This window comes from Pan troglodytes, chromosome 2, assembly GCF_028858775.2.
Source record: "Pan troglodytes isolate AG18354 chromosome 2, NHGRI_mPanTro3-v2.0_pri, whole genome shotgun sequence".
NCBI classification, from domain to species: domain Eukaryota; kingdom Metazoa; phylum Chordata; class Mammalia; order Primates; family Hominidae; genus Pan; species Pan troglodytes.
The window spans coordinates 188,971,175-188,983,262 of NC_086015.1; the positions used below are offsets into that span (position 1 = coordinate 188,971,175).

Genomic DNA, 12,088 nt, shown 5'->3' on the forward strand with positions numbered 1-12,088 from the left:
AAAGAGACAAAGAGGAGACAAAATCATCTGGGTTGGTGAATTCTTTAAGAAAATGAAGCCGGAAGCAGTGGGTCAGTCTGTAATCCCAGCAATTTGGGAGGCCAAGGCATGTGGATCACCTGAGGTCAGGAGTTCGAGACCAGCCTGACCAATATGGTGAAACCCTGTATCTACTAAAAATGCAAAAATTAGCTGGGTGTGGTGGCGCAGTCCCAGCCTGTAGTCCCAACTACTAGGGAGGCTGAGACAGGAGAACTGCATGAACCCAGCAGGTGGAGGGTGCAATGAGATGAGACCACACCACTACACTCCAGCCTGGGCAACAGAGAGAGACTCTGTCTCAAAAAAAAGAAAAGAAAAAAGAAAATGAAAAATACTGTTTTGTTCTTAAACTTAGCTTTACTTCAACACGACAAACTATATGAAAAAATTTTTAGAGATTGTATGATGTAGAGGAAAAAACACAGCACTGAGGAGGATAACTTTCTAGTAATATCCAACATTAACACAGGACATACTTTTTGATGTCCGAGTATGAATTTCCACAGGCAGGGGAGAGTGGAATAGATAATCCCTCAGGTCTATGGATTCTGTGGGTTCCATGAAAAAACTTATTTAAAGGATTACTATGTCTTTTAATCATTTTTTCTTTTCCTTAGATCCAGTTTGCATATTAGAACTTAACCATTTCTGGCTATAGAATCTAGTGTATTCTTGAAATAAGAGCTCCAGGGATAGGCGGGGCATGGTGGCTCACGCCTGTAATCCCAGTACTTTGGGAGGATGAGGAGGGCGGATCACTTGAGGTCAGGAGTTTGAGACCAGCCTGGCAAACATGGTGAAACACTGTCTCCACTAAAAATACAAAAATTAGCTGGTCATGGTGGCATACACCTGTAATCCCAGCTACTCAGGGGCCTGAGGTAGGAGAATCACTTGAACTCCCGAGAGGCAGAGGTTGTAGTGAGCAGAGATCGCACCACTGCACTCCAGCCTGGGTGACAGAGTGACATTCCGTCTCAAAAAAAAAAAATTCCAGGGACAAGAACAACTCCTGAGCTAGGAAAAAAAAAAAAAAAGAGAGAGAGAGAGAGAGACTAAGGCAATACAATAGACAATAATTTTCCTACCAGCACATTTATTTGTTAATTGCTTTAGGATGTCCAGAGTGTAGTACCTGTATACTCTGAGTCACGGTTTACTCTGAGTCACTGTGAACTTCTGTTTACTTTGTAGTAGTCACTATAAAACTATCAATGCACACTGGGCTCAGTATCAACAGGGCATACCTGCCAAGAAAATTCTGCTACAATAGTTTGGTTCAAACAATCTTTCAGTTACTGAGCAACATACTGTTGTCATCAAGATTCCTGACAATGCATTCTGAGTCAAAATGCACATCAGATTCCAGGTACGAAACCAACAACACACTCCAAACCCCATCCACTCTCAGGCCTCCCAGGAAGATTTGCAAAGTGAGAAACGCACTGCCCCACCCTGTTTCTCCCCACTTCCCCAGAACTATTTCTGCTTAGGTATCTACCAAAAGCAGGCTTTCTACTCCAGGGACAAGAAGGATAACAGACAGAATTCTCCATGTTCACTTCACCAATCAATTATTTCAACTACATATAAAAAGCTTCCTATGCTGGGTACAATGATACACATGAACCTACTCAGTCCTTACAATTCTTCCAGGTAGGTGTGTTTGTGCTCACAATGTAGGAAAGTGAGGTGGAAGCTCAGGAGTGTCCTATCCAGAGCCACACAAGCAGTAAGGAGTACAGCTAGGCTGGACCAGGTCTTCTGATCCCATGTCCGGTACTCTTTTGGCCACATCATTTGTTTACATTCTTACAAGCCTATGCTAATTTGAACACCCCAAAGAGAACATCTGAAGATCCTCTCCTAGAAAGCAGGACTAATGATCTAACAACTAATGCCTGGTTTTTCAGTTAAGAGCGGAGTTTGCTGGCTTCACTCTTTCACCTTTATTTCAGCTGACAGGCAGAGCCTTGAAGAAACTCAAGGAGAAATTGTGCATCAGTCCCTTCACTTAAAAATGCTTTTCACAGGCCAGGAGCAGTGGCTCATGCCTGTAATCCTAGCACTGTGGGAGGCCAATGCAGGCAGATCAGCTGGGCCCAGGAGTTCGAGACCAGCCTGGCAACATGGCAAAACTCTCTCTCTACAAAAAAAACAAAAAAATTAGCCAAGCGTGGAGGTGCATGCCTGTAGTCCTAGCTACTGAGGAGGCTGAGGTGGGAGAACCACCTGAGCCTGGCGAGGTCAAGGCTCCAGTGAGCCAAGATCACTCCAGCCTGGGTGACAGAGTGAGACCCTGTCTCTTAAAAAAAAAAAAAAAAAAAAAAGCTGGGCGTGGTGGCTCATGCCTGTAATCTCAACACTTTGGGAGGCTGAGGCGGGTGGATCACCTGAGGTCAGGAGTTCGAGACCAGCCTGGCCAACATGGTGAAATCCCATCTCTATTAAGAATATAAAATTAGCCAGGGGTAGTGGTGCCCACCTGTAATCCCAGCTACTCATGAGGTTGAGGCAAGAGAATCGCTTGAACCCAGGACATGGATGTTGCAGTGAGCTGAGATTGCGCCACTGCACTCCTGGGCAGAAGAGCAAGACTCCGCCTCAAGAGAAAAAAAAAAATTGCTTTTCAGGGAAAAACACGCCCACATTCTCACCACCTCCAATAATGACAGACAGTGACTGGGCCCCGGTGCTTTATTCACCTCCAGGTTTATTCCCAGGAAATCTACAGTGGAAAAAGGCATCCACTAAAGACTTCCTTCAACATTTTTAGAGACTTAGGCTATCCAGATCTTTCCTCTCCAAATTCTACGAGTACAAATAGTGTTAATATTTATTACATAATAGATTCAGGAAACTGTGTTTCTATGACCACATGAATTTTTCTTACACAACATTCATGCCAATTTTATTGGACTTGGAGTATATTATTTTAAATGACTATGGAGGTTTGTAATTATTGTATTGTTGATTTTATGACACATTATTGGTCCCATTCATGATTTATCTGATGCCAAGGCCTTGATCAGGACATTAACACCCAAATATAACATTTTTCCTGTGGGAAAACACCATTTGCTTTAAAACACCTGCTTTTACGAGGGAGTTTTTTATTAATGCAACATCATAAGAAGCAGACAGTACCTGTTCAAGAAAACCCTGAGTAAGCAAAATATAACTAAGTTTTTCTTTTTTCTTTTTTTTTTTTTCTTTTTTTGAGACAGAATCTTACTCTGTCATCCAGGCTGGATGGAATGCAGTGGTGCGGTCTTGGCTCCCAGGCTCAAGCAACCCTCCCACCTTAGCCTTACAAGTAGCTGAGACTACAGGCACACACCACCACACCTGGCTAATTCTTGTATTTTTTGTAGCAACGGGTTTCACCATGTTGTCCAGGCTGGTCTTGAATTCCTAGGCTCAAGTGATCTGCCCGCCTCAGCCTCCCAAAGTGCTGAGATTACAGGCGTGAGCCACTGTGCCTGGCTCTAAGTTTTTCTTTACTCAACATTTAGGAGAAAGAAGCTGCAGGCCGGGCACAGTGGCTCACGCCTGTAATCTCAACATATTGGGAGGTCAAGTCAGGCAGATCACTTGAGCCCAGGAGTATGAGACCAGCCCAGGTAAAATAGCAAAACACCATATCTACAAAAACAAAAATAAGCCAAGGTGTGGTGTCATGTGCCTGTAGTCGCAGCTACTTGGGAAGCTAAGGTGGGAGAATCGCTTGAGCCCAGAAGACAGAGGCTGCAGTGAGCAGCTCCACTGCACCACTGCCTTCCAGCCCTGGGCAACAGAGCAAGACTGTCACAGAGACAAAACCACAATGACATACCATCTCATGCCAGTTAGAATGGTGATCATTAAAAAGTCAGGAAATGCCAGGCACGGTGGCTCACGCCTGTAATCCCAGCACTTTGGGAGGCCGAGGCGGGCGGATCACGAGGTCAGGAGACCGAGACCATCCTGGCTAACACGGTGAAACCCCGTCTCTACTAAAAAAATACAAAAAAAATTAGCTGGGCATGGTGGCGGGTGCCTGTAGTCCCAGCTACTCGGGAGGCTGAGGCAGGAGAATTGCTTGAACCCAGGAGGCAGAGCTTGCAGTGAGCCGAGATTGCACAACTGCAATCCAGCCTGGGAGACAGAGCGAGACTCCGTCTCAAAAAAAAAAAAAGTCAGGAAACAACAGATGCTGGAGAGGATGTGGAGAAATAGGAACACTTTTACACTGTTGGTGGGAGTGTAAATTAGTTCAACCATTGTGGAAGACAGTGTAGCAATTCCTCAAGGATCTAGAACTAGAAATGCCATTTGACCCAGCAATCCCATTACTGGGTATATACCCAAAGGATTATAAATCATGCTACTATAAAGGCACATGCACACGTATCTTTACTGTGGCACTATTCACAATAGCAAAGACTTGGAACCAACACAAATGTCCATCAATGATAGACTGGATTAAGAAAATGTGGCACATACACACCATGGAATACTATGCAACCATAAAAAGAATGAGTCCATCTCCTTTGCAGGGACATGGATGAAGCTGGAAACCATCACTCTCAGTAAACTATCACTAGGAGAGAAAACCAAACACTGCATGTTCTCACTCATAGGTGGGAACTGAACAATCAGAACACTTGGACACAAAGCGGGGAACATCATAGACCGGGGCCTGTCGGAGAGTGGGGGACTGGGGGAGGTATAGCATTAGGAGAAACACCTAATGTAAATGACAAGTTGATGGGTTCAGCAAACCAACATATGGCACATGTATACCCATGTAACAAACCTGCACATTGTGCACATGTACCCTAGAAGTATAATAATAAAATATAATAATAAAAATAAAAAAAAGAAAGTACTTGCTGATGTCGTGGCTCACACCTGTAATCCCTGCACTTTGCAAGGCTGAGGCAAGGATCATTTGAGGTCAGGAGTTCAAGACCAGCCTGGCCAATATGGTGAAACCCCATCTTTACCAAAAATATAAAACTTGGCCAGGCATAGTGGCACATGCCTATAATCCCAGCTACTCAGGAGGTTGAGGCCAGAGAATCACTTGAACCCAGGAGGCAGAGGTTGCAGTGAGCTGAGAAGTTGCCACTTGGTGACTGAGCCAAAAAAAAAAAAAAAGAAAGAAAGAAAGAAAGTACTTGCTGAATACCTGGGAGTAAATGATAAAAGAAATCTGGAAGGTAGGACATAGGCATGTGCAAAGATTTCATGACTAAAACACCAAAAGCAATCGTAACAAAAGCCAAATTTGACAAATGGGATCTAATTAAAGAGCTTCTGCACAGCAAAGGAAACGATCATCAGAGTGAACAGGCAATCTACAGAATGGGAGAAAAATTTTGCAATCTAACCACCTGACAAAGGTCTAATATCCAGAATCTACAAGGAACTTAAACAAACTTATAAGAAAAAAAAACAACTCCATAAAAGAGTGGGCGAAGGATATGAACAGACACTTCTCAAAAGAAGACATTCATGCAGCCAACAAACATATGAAAAAAAGCTCATCATCACTGGTCATTAAAGAAATGCAAATCAAAACCACAATGAGATACCGTATCAAGGCAGTTAGAATAGCGATTATTAAAAAGTCAGGAAACAGCTGGGCACAGTGGCTCACGCCACTAATCCCAGCACTTTGGGAGGCCGAGGCAGGTGGATCACTTGAGGCCAGGAGTTCAAGACCAGCCTAACCAACATGGAGAAACCCCGTCTCTACTAAAAATACAAAATTAGCCAGGCGTGGTGGCACATGCCTGTAATCCCAGCTACTCAGGAGGCTGAGGCAGGAGAATTGCTTGAACCCAGGAGGCGGAGGTTGCAGTGAGCCGAGATGGCGTCATTGCACCCCAGCCTGGGCAACAAGAGCAAAACTCCATCTCAAAAAAAAAAAAAAAAAAAAAAAAAAGTCAGGAAACAACAGATGCTGGCGAGGCTGTGGAAAAATAGGAACACTTTTACGCTGTTGGGAGTGCAAATTAGTTCAACTATTGTGGAAGACAGTGTGGCAATGCCTCAAGGATCTAGAACCAGAAATACCATTTGACCCAGCAATCCCATTACTGAGTGTATACCCAAAGGATTATAAATCATGCTACTATAAACACATGCACACTTATGTTTACTGCAGCACTATTTACAACAGCAAAGACTTGGAACCAACCCAAATGCCCATCAATGATAGACTGGATAAAGAAAATGTGGCACACATACAGCATGGAATACTATGTAGCCATAAAAAGAGTGAGTTCATATCCTTTGCAGGGACATGGATGAAGCTGGAAGCCATCATTCTCGGCAAACTAACACAGGAAAACCAAACACCACCTGTTCTCACTCATAAGTGGGAGTTGAATGAGAACACGTGGACACAGGGAGGGGGGACCATCACACACCAGGGCCTGTCAAGCAGTAGGGGGTAAGGGGAGGGAGAGCATTAGGACAAATACCTAATGCATGTGGGGCTTAAAACCTAGATGACGGGTTGATAGGTGCAGCAAACCACCATGGCACATGTATACCTATGTAACAAACCTGCATGTTCTGCACATGTATCCCAGAACTTAAAATTAGAAAAAAAAAAGAAATCTGGAAGGTAAACCTAATGCATCCCAGAGGAGCACACAGGTAGAGAGAGGTTCTGATCACCAGTCCTTTGCTCTCTAAGTAGCATCCTCATTCCAGCTTAACACATGAAGTGTTCTTGACTAACCAAGACATGTTCTTGACTAATTACGGTAATACATAAGGCTGGTGTTGGAATGGTAAGGTGGAAAAGAAGCAGTTTGCCCAAGGTTTCTTTCTGCAAATTTGGAAATAACAGAAGATTCCTCAGAGCCGAGCTCATGAATGCAGGGACAGAGGGTTGGCCTCTTCTGTAACCTGTACTCTGAGCTCCACTCTGGCTAATGCATCGTAGTGGGTGCTGAAGTCATGCTCTTCCAAGTTGAAATAACTTGTTGAATTCATTACTGGGTCTTGAGAACATTTTTTAAATTATTCACACATAATTTAGCATTCAGCAATTAATACAGCTGAGGAAACTGAGAGCTGGTAGGCAGTTAATTTCAAAACCCAATGCAGCATTACCAACTAGGTATAAAATTTCTCTTACACACCCACCAGCCAGCCAAAGCACCATCAAGAAAGTTTAGGTCTCTAAAAACCCTTGAGAGAGAAAATATTCAGAAGGAAAAGCTTTTCTCAAGATGAGAACATCCACAAACACTTTCCTGTTGTTAGAAAGACTTAAATAAATGCAGAAGTGCTGAGAGTAGCCTTTGGAGTGCTAATGTAGCAGGGGTGAGCCACCCGCCCGGCCAGTTATCCTATTTCTGACAAATGTAGTTTGCTGGACTCAATCTCAGAGGTTACCCACAGCACTTCTTTTTAAACTAAAATGTATCTCAATTTTATTTTTAGAGGGCTGAATGAAATGTCAAGTGATCAAACATTAAAATAGCCCCAAATCAGGCTGGGCGCGGTGGCTCACGCCTGTAATCCCAGCACTTTGAGGCCTAGGCAGGTGGATTACTTGAGGTCAGGAGTTCAAGACCAGCCTGGCTAACATGGTGATACCCTGTCTCTAATAAAAATACAAAAAGTAGCCGGGTATGGTGGCAGGTGCCTGTAATACCAGCTACTTAGGAGGCTGAGGCAGGATAATCACTTGAACCTGGGAGGCAGAGGTTGCAGTGAGCCAAGATCACGCCACTGCACTCCAGTCTGGACAACAGAGGGAGACTCCATCTCAAAAAAATAAACAAAATAAAATAGCTCTAAATTAAAGTATTACTGGTTACTGGATTCTTCTTGGTAAATATTTCCCAAATAAAAGTACTGAAAAAAGAAGTATTTCCATTTTCTTTAATTGTAAGTATTCTGATCAAAGTTATTTTCACTTTCTGTTGATTAAAGAATACTGTATTGCCATGATTTAAATTAAACGCTTTTGAATGGATGGATTTTTTAACCACTTTCTGTCACATGAAAGTAATTAAGACATCATCCTAACTTCTTCTAGCATAGGATGGCACCCAGATATTTGTGTCTCAATGGCACTAGAAACCTAAAATGAATCAAGATTGTAGTTCACTGAATAGTGAAATATTATTAATTCTAATAGGACAGAAAATTAATCTTTCCTTTAAAGGGGGGTAGGGGTACTCATTCAACAAAGGAATCAATATAAACAAGATCATAAAAGGGAAATAAGCTATTTAAACACATTTCAGGCTGGACGCAGTGGCTCATGCCTGTAATCCCAGCACTTTAGGAGGCCGAGGCGGGTGGATCACCTGAGGTCAGGAGTTTGAAACCAGCCTGGCCAACATGGTGAAACCCCATCTCTACTAAAAGTACAAAAATTGGCCAGGTGCAGCGGCTCACGCCTATAATCCCAGCACTTTGGGAGGCTGAGGTGGGTGGATCACGAGGTCAGGAGCTCAAGACCAGCCTGGCTGAGATGGTGAAACCCCGTGTCTACTAAAAATACAAAAATTAGCCAGGCATGGTGGCATGTGCCTGTAATCCCAGCTACTCGGGAGACTGAGGCAGAGAATCACTTGAACCCAGGAGGCAGAGGTTGCGGTGAGCCGAGATGGCACCATTGTACTCCAGCCTGGACAACAGAGCAAGACTACGTCTCAAAAAAAAAAAAAAAAAAAGTACAAAAATTAGCCAGGTGTGGTGGTTGCACGCCTGTAATCCCAGCTACTCGGGAGGCTGAGGCAGGAGAATTGCTTGAACCCGGGAGGCAGAGGTTGCAGTGAGCTGAGATCGCGCCACTGCACTCCAGCCTAGGCGACAAGAGCGAGACTCTGTCTCAAACAAACAAACAAAAAACACACATTTCAGAAGTATTGATATATAACTGATAAGCTGAATATAAGTCATTTTTTTCTATTCAATGAGAAGGTCCAGTAGGATTGTTTTATAGTAACATTTTGTTAGTTTCCTCAGGTTACAATATTTAATTGAAAACAATATAAATTTTTTTAAATCTGCCCATTCAGGCATTCTACTAATTATCACTGCTCTTCCCTTTACCGCAACTAGCTTGAATCAATGAGGCCTCAATGTATTTAATTACAATCATAGGCCAGGCACAGTGGCTCACGCCTGTAATCCCAGCACTTTGGGAGGCGGAGGTGGGCGGATCATGAGGTCAGGAGATTGAGACCATCCTGGCTAACACAGCGAAACCCCGTCTCTACTAAAAATACAAAAAAAAAAATTAGCTGGGAGTGGGTGGCGGGTGCCTGTAGTCCCAGCTACTCGGGAGGCTGAGGCAGGAGAATGGCACGAACCAGAGAGGCGGAGCTTGCAGTGAGCCGAGATCGCGCCACCGCACTCCAGCCTGGGTGACAGAGCAAGACTCCGTCTCAAAAAAAAAAAAAAAAATTACAGTCATAACCTCAGGCCACGAACTGAACAACATCCACCAATGTGATGGAAAATGCTCAACCATTTTCATTCCACTTTACGTAGATCCTAGGCTCTTAGGCACACACAGTGAATGTCTGAGGTTCAAGTATCAATTGTACTGGCCCAGAAGTATTTCTGAAAATCCAGTAAACACAGGTTTTACTGGATTTCTGAAAATCCAGTAAACCAAAGGCTGACAACCATACAACTAGAGTTAGCACATATCCAGCGACCCTCAGAGGAGTGTGGTGCTAACTTGAGCTGTGGAAAGACTCTGTGATGAGCTTTTGTAGGTAGAGAGACCTATGAGGCTTTCTCAGGAGGGCTGGGAAAGACTGCCTGGTTACCAAGTAAGAAATGTTCTCTTTTTACCCCAAATGGTGCTGTTCTTGACTTCAAAAACAAATCAAATGAAGGGCAAATTAAGGAGGAATAATCAAGACTGTGTGAGATCTGAACCGGTCACTGGAGGTGGTTTGGCCCACCATAAGGCTTCTGATTTTCCCTGCTCCCTTTCCCCAAGGCCGAGATTATACAAAGAAAAAAAGTTCTTGAGGAAAACTGAGAAAAAAATACATTTCTTTGGGTGCATATCCACAGGCAGCCAAAATATTTTAAAAACCAACAAGGACATAGAGTTATAGATCACATTTGATCCTCTGCGCTCACGGAATTCCCTGTTCAGGCTCACTTTTAACCTCTTAACTCGGGAAGATTATAAAAATGTGAAGTAAATCTTTTTTTTTTTTTTTTTTTTTGAGACGGAGCTTCACTCTTGTCACCCAGGCTGGAGTGCAGTGGCGTGATCTCGGCTCACTGCAGTGTTCGCCTCCTGGTTCAACTGATTCTCCTGCCTCAGCCTCCCAAGTAGCTGGGATTACAGGTGCCCACCACCCCCCACCCCCAGCTAATTTTTGTATTTTTAGTACAGACAGGGTTTCACCATGTTGGCCAGGCTGGTCTCAAACGCCTGATCTCAGGTGATCCACCCGCCTCAGCCTGATCTCAGGTGATCCACCCGCCTCAGCCTCCCAAAGTGCTGGGATTACAGGCATGAGCCACTGTGCCCAGCCAAATGTGAAGTAAATCTTAAACTCAGTCTGCCCACTGAAGACAGTCAGGGAGTTCTCTCCAAACTCCCTAAAGCAGAAAAAAAAAGTTTAACTATTATCATTTGACTGTTTTGTGAAAAAATATTTCAAGATTTTAAACTACAGAGAGGTCAGGAAGTCACTTAAGAGCACACAAAAGAGGTGGGAAAAGGATAACTTAGCATCTATTCTGGTTGACTAAAATATATAGACTATATAGAAAATCATATTTACCCGTAGTGTTTTTTAACTCATAAAAAAGCATCTATCTATCCTAAAGAGTAAGCACTCCTAAGGGACTCTAATATTTTCTAAGCCTCAGTCTACACATTCGAAAGGAAACAACCAAAATAACTTTTCACTTCACATAACTATCATGTTATCAGAACCTTTCAAAGAAAAGGTTACATGGGTTATGGGAATATGTAATGCAAATAAAGCAAGCACTGAGATTCAAAAAATTTAAAAACTTGACTATTAATACACTATACTTGACTGAAGTCAAAACAATGTAGGACATTCTATAGGCAAAATTCAGAGGTTTGCCTAAGTTTGGCAAAATGCTCACACAGAATGAATCATTTAACATCAACATGGATATGCTTGACATCAAAAACAACACAAAACACTATCAAATTTCTTCAAGAAAAGAGTTTCAAGTACCATTATAAATATTTGCAATATTTTTCTAATATATAATAAAGGTAAGTGCAAAAGATCTGAGGGCCTGATGCATTGTAGTTTTAGCAGGGGAGAGAACTGGACATGTTTGATATCAACATGAACACTTATTTTGCCTAAGATTTACTCATATTTGGTATAGTAAATGGCGCATTTCTTAGAAAACCAATGATTTTAAAGAAGGATAAATTTATTTTCCTCTTGTAGACCATGGCTAACCACAGTATGGCACAATTCTGGAGCAATCGGACCTCACCCAGATACAAAAATAGCAAAAAGGACTTTTGCTGCTGGCAGAAAAGTAACAAACAACTTTATTGATACTAGAAGGGCAGTGTTTTAAAATTTTCAATTAGGCACTGAAAAAAATCAGGTTTCTGAGATAATACAGAAAGGGAACAATTAAACTGTATTTTATAAAAGGTGAAGTAATTGAATCATTCTTCAGGGGAAAGAAAGGTGAAGAAAAAGAAAAAAAACCTGAGGTTGAATGCTAAAAATGTGACCCCACCTAAAGCACTGAGAACAATTTAGGCCTTAGTTCTCTAATTTATGAAATGGGGATAACAGTATCTTCCTTCCTCATTCTACAAAATGTTGTGAAAATTCAGTAAGGATCATAAAAGAATTCAGTAATCAGTAATTATTACTACTGTTATAAGAAATTCCAGTTTTACTCCAAAAGAGGTTAATTATAAATATAAGGGGATTATTACTTTTCAGTATATGCCCCAAAGTAAGTATCGTTTCAATTTGTTGACTTTTCCTAATTATTAAAAACCAAGATGGCTCCCGAAGATTCTCATCTCCTGGTATTCAACTTA

At 42.4% G+C, this 12,088-nt stretch overlaps 1 protein-coding gene across 5 annotated transcripts in view; it reads right to left on the reverse strand.

Annotated features, from left to right (window-relative positions):
• IGF2BP2 (insulin like growth factor 2 mRNA binding protein 2) overlaps window positions 1-12,088 on the reverse strand; it is a 182,504-nt gene that overhangs the window by 152,668 nt on the left and 17,748 nt on the right. The gene's annotated exons all lie outside the window — the stretch shown is intronic.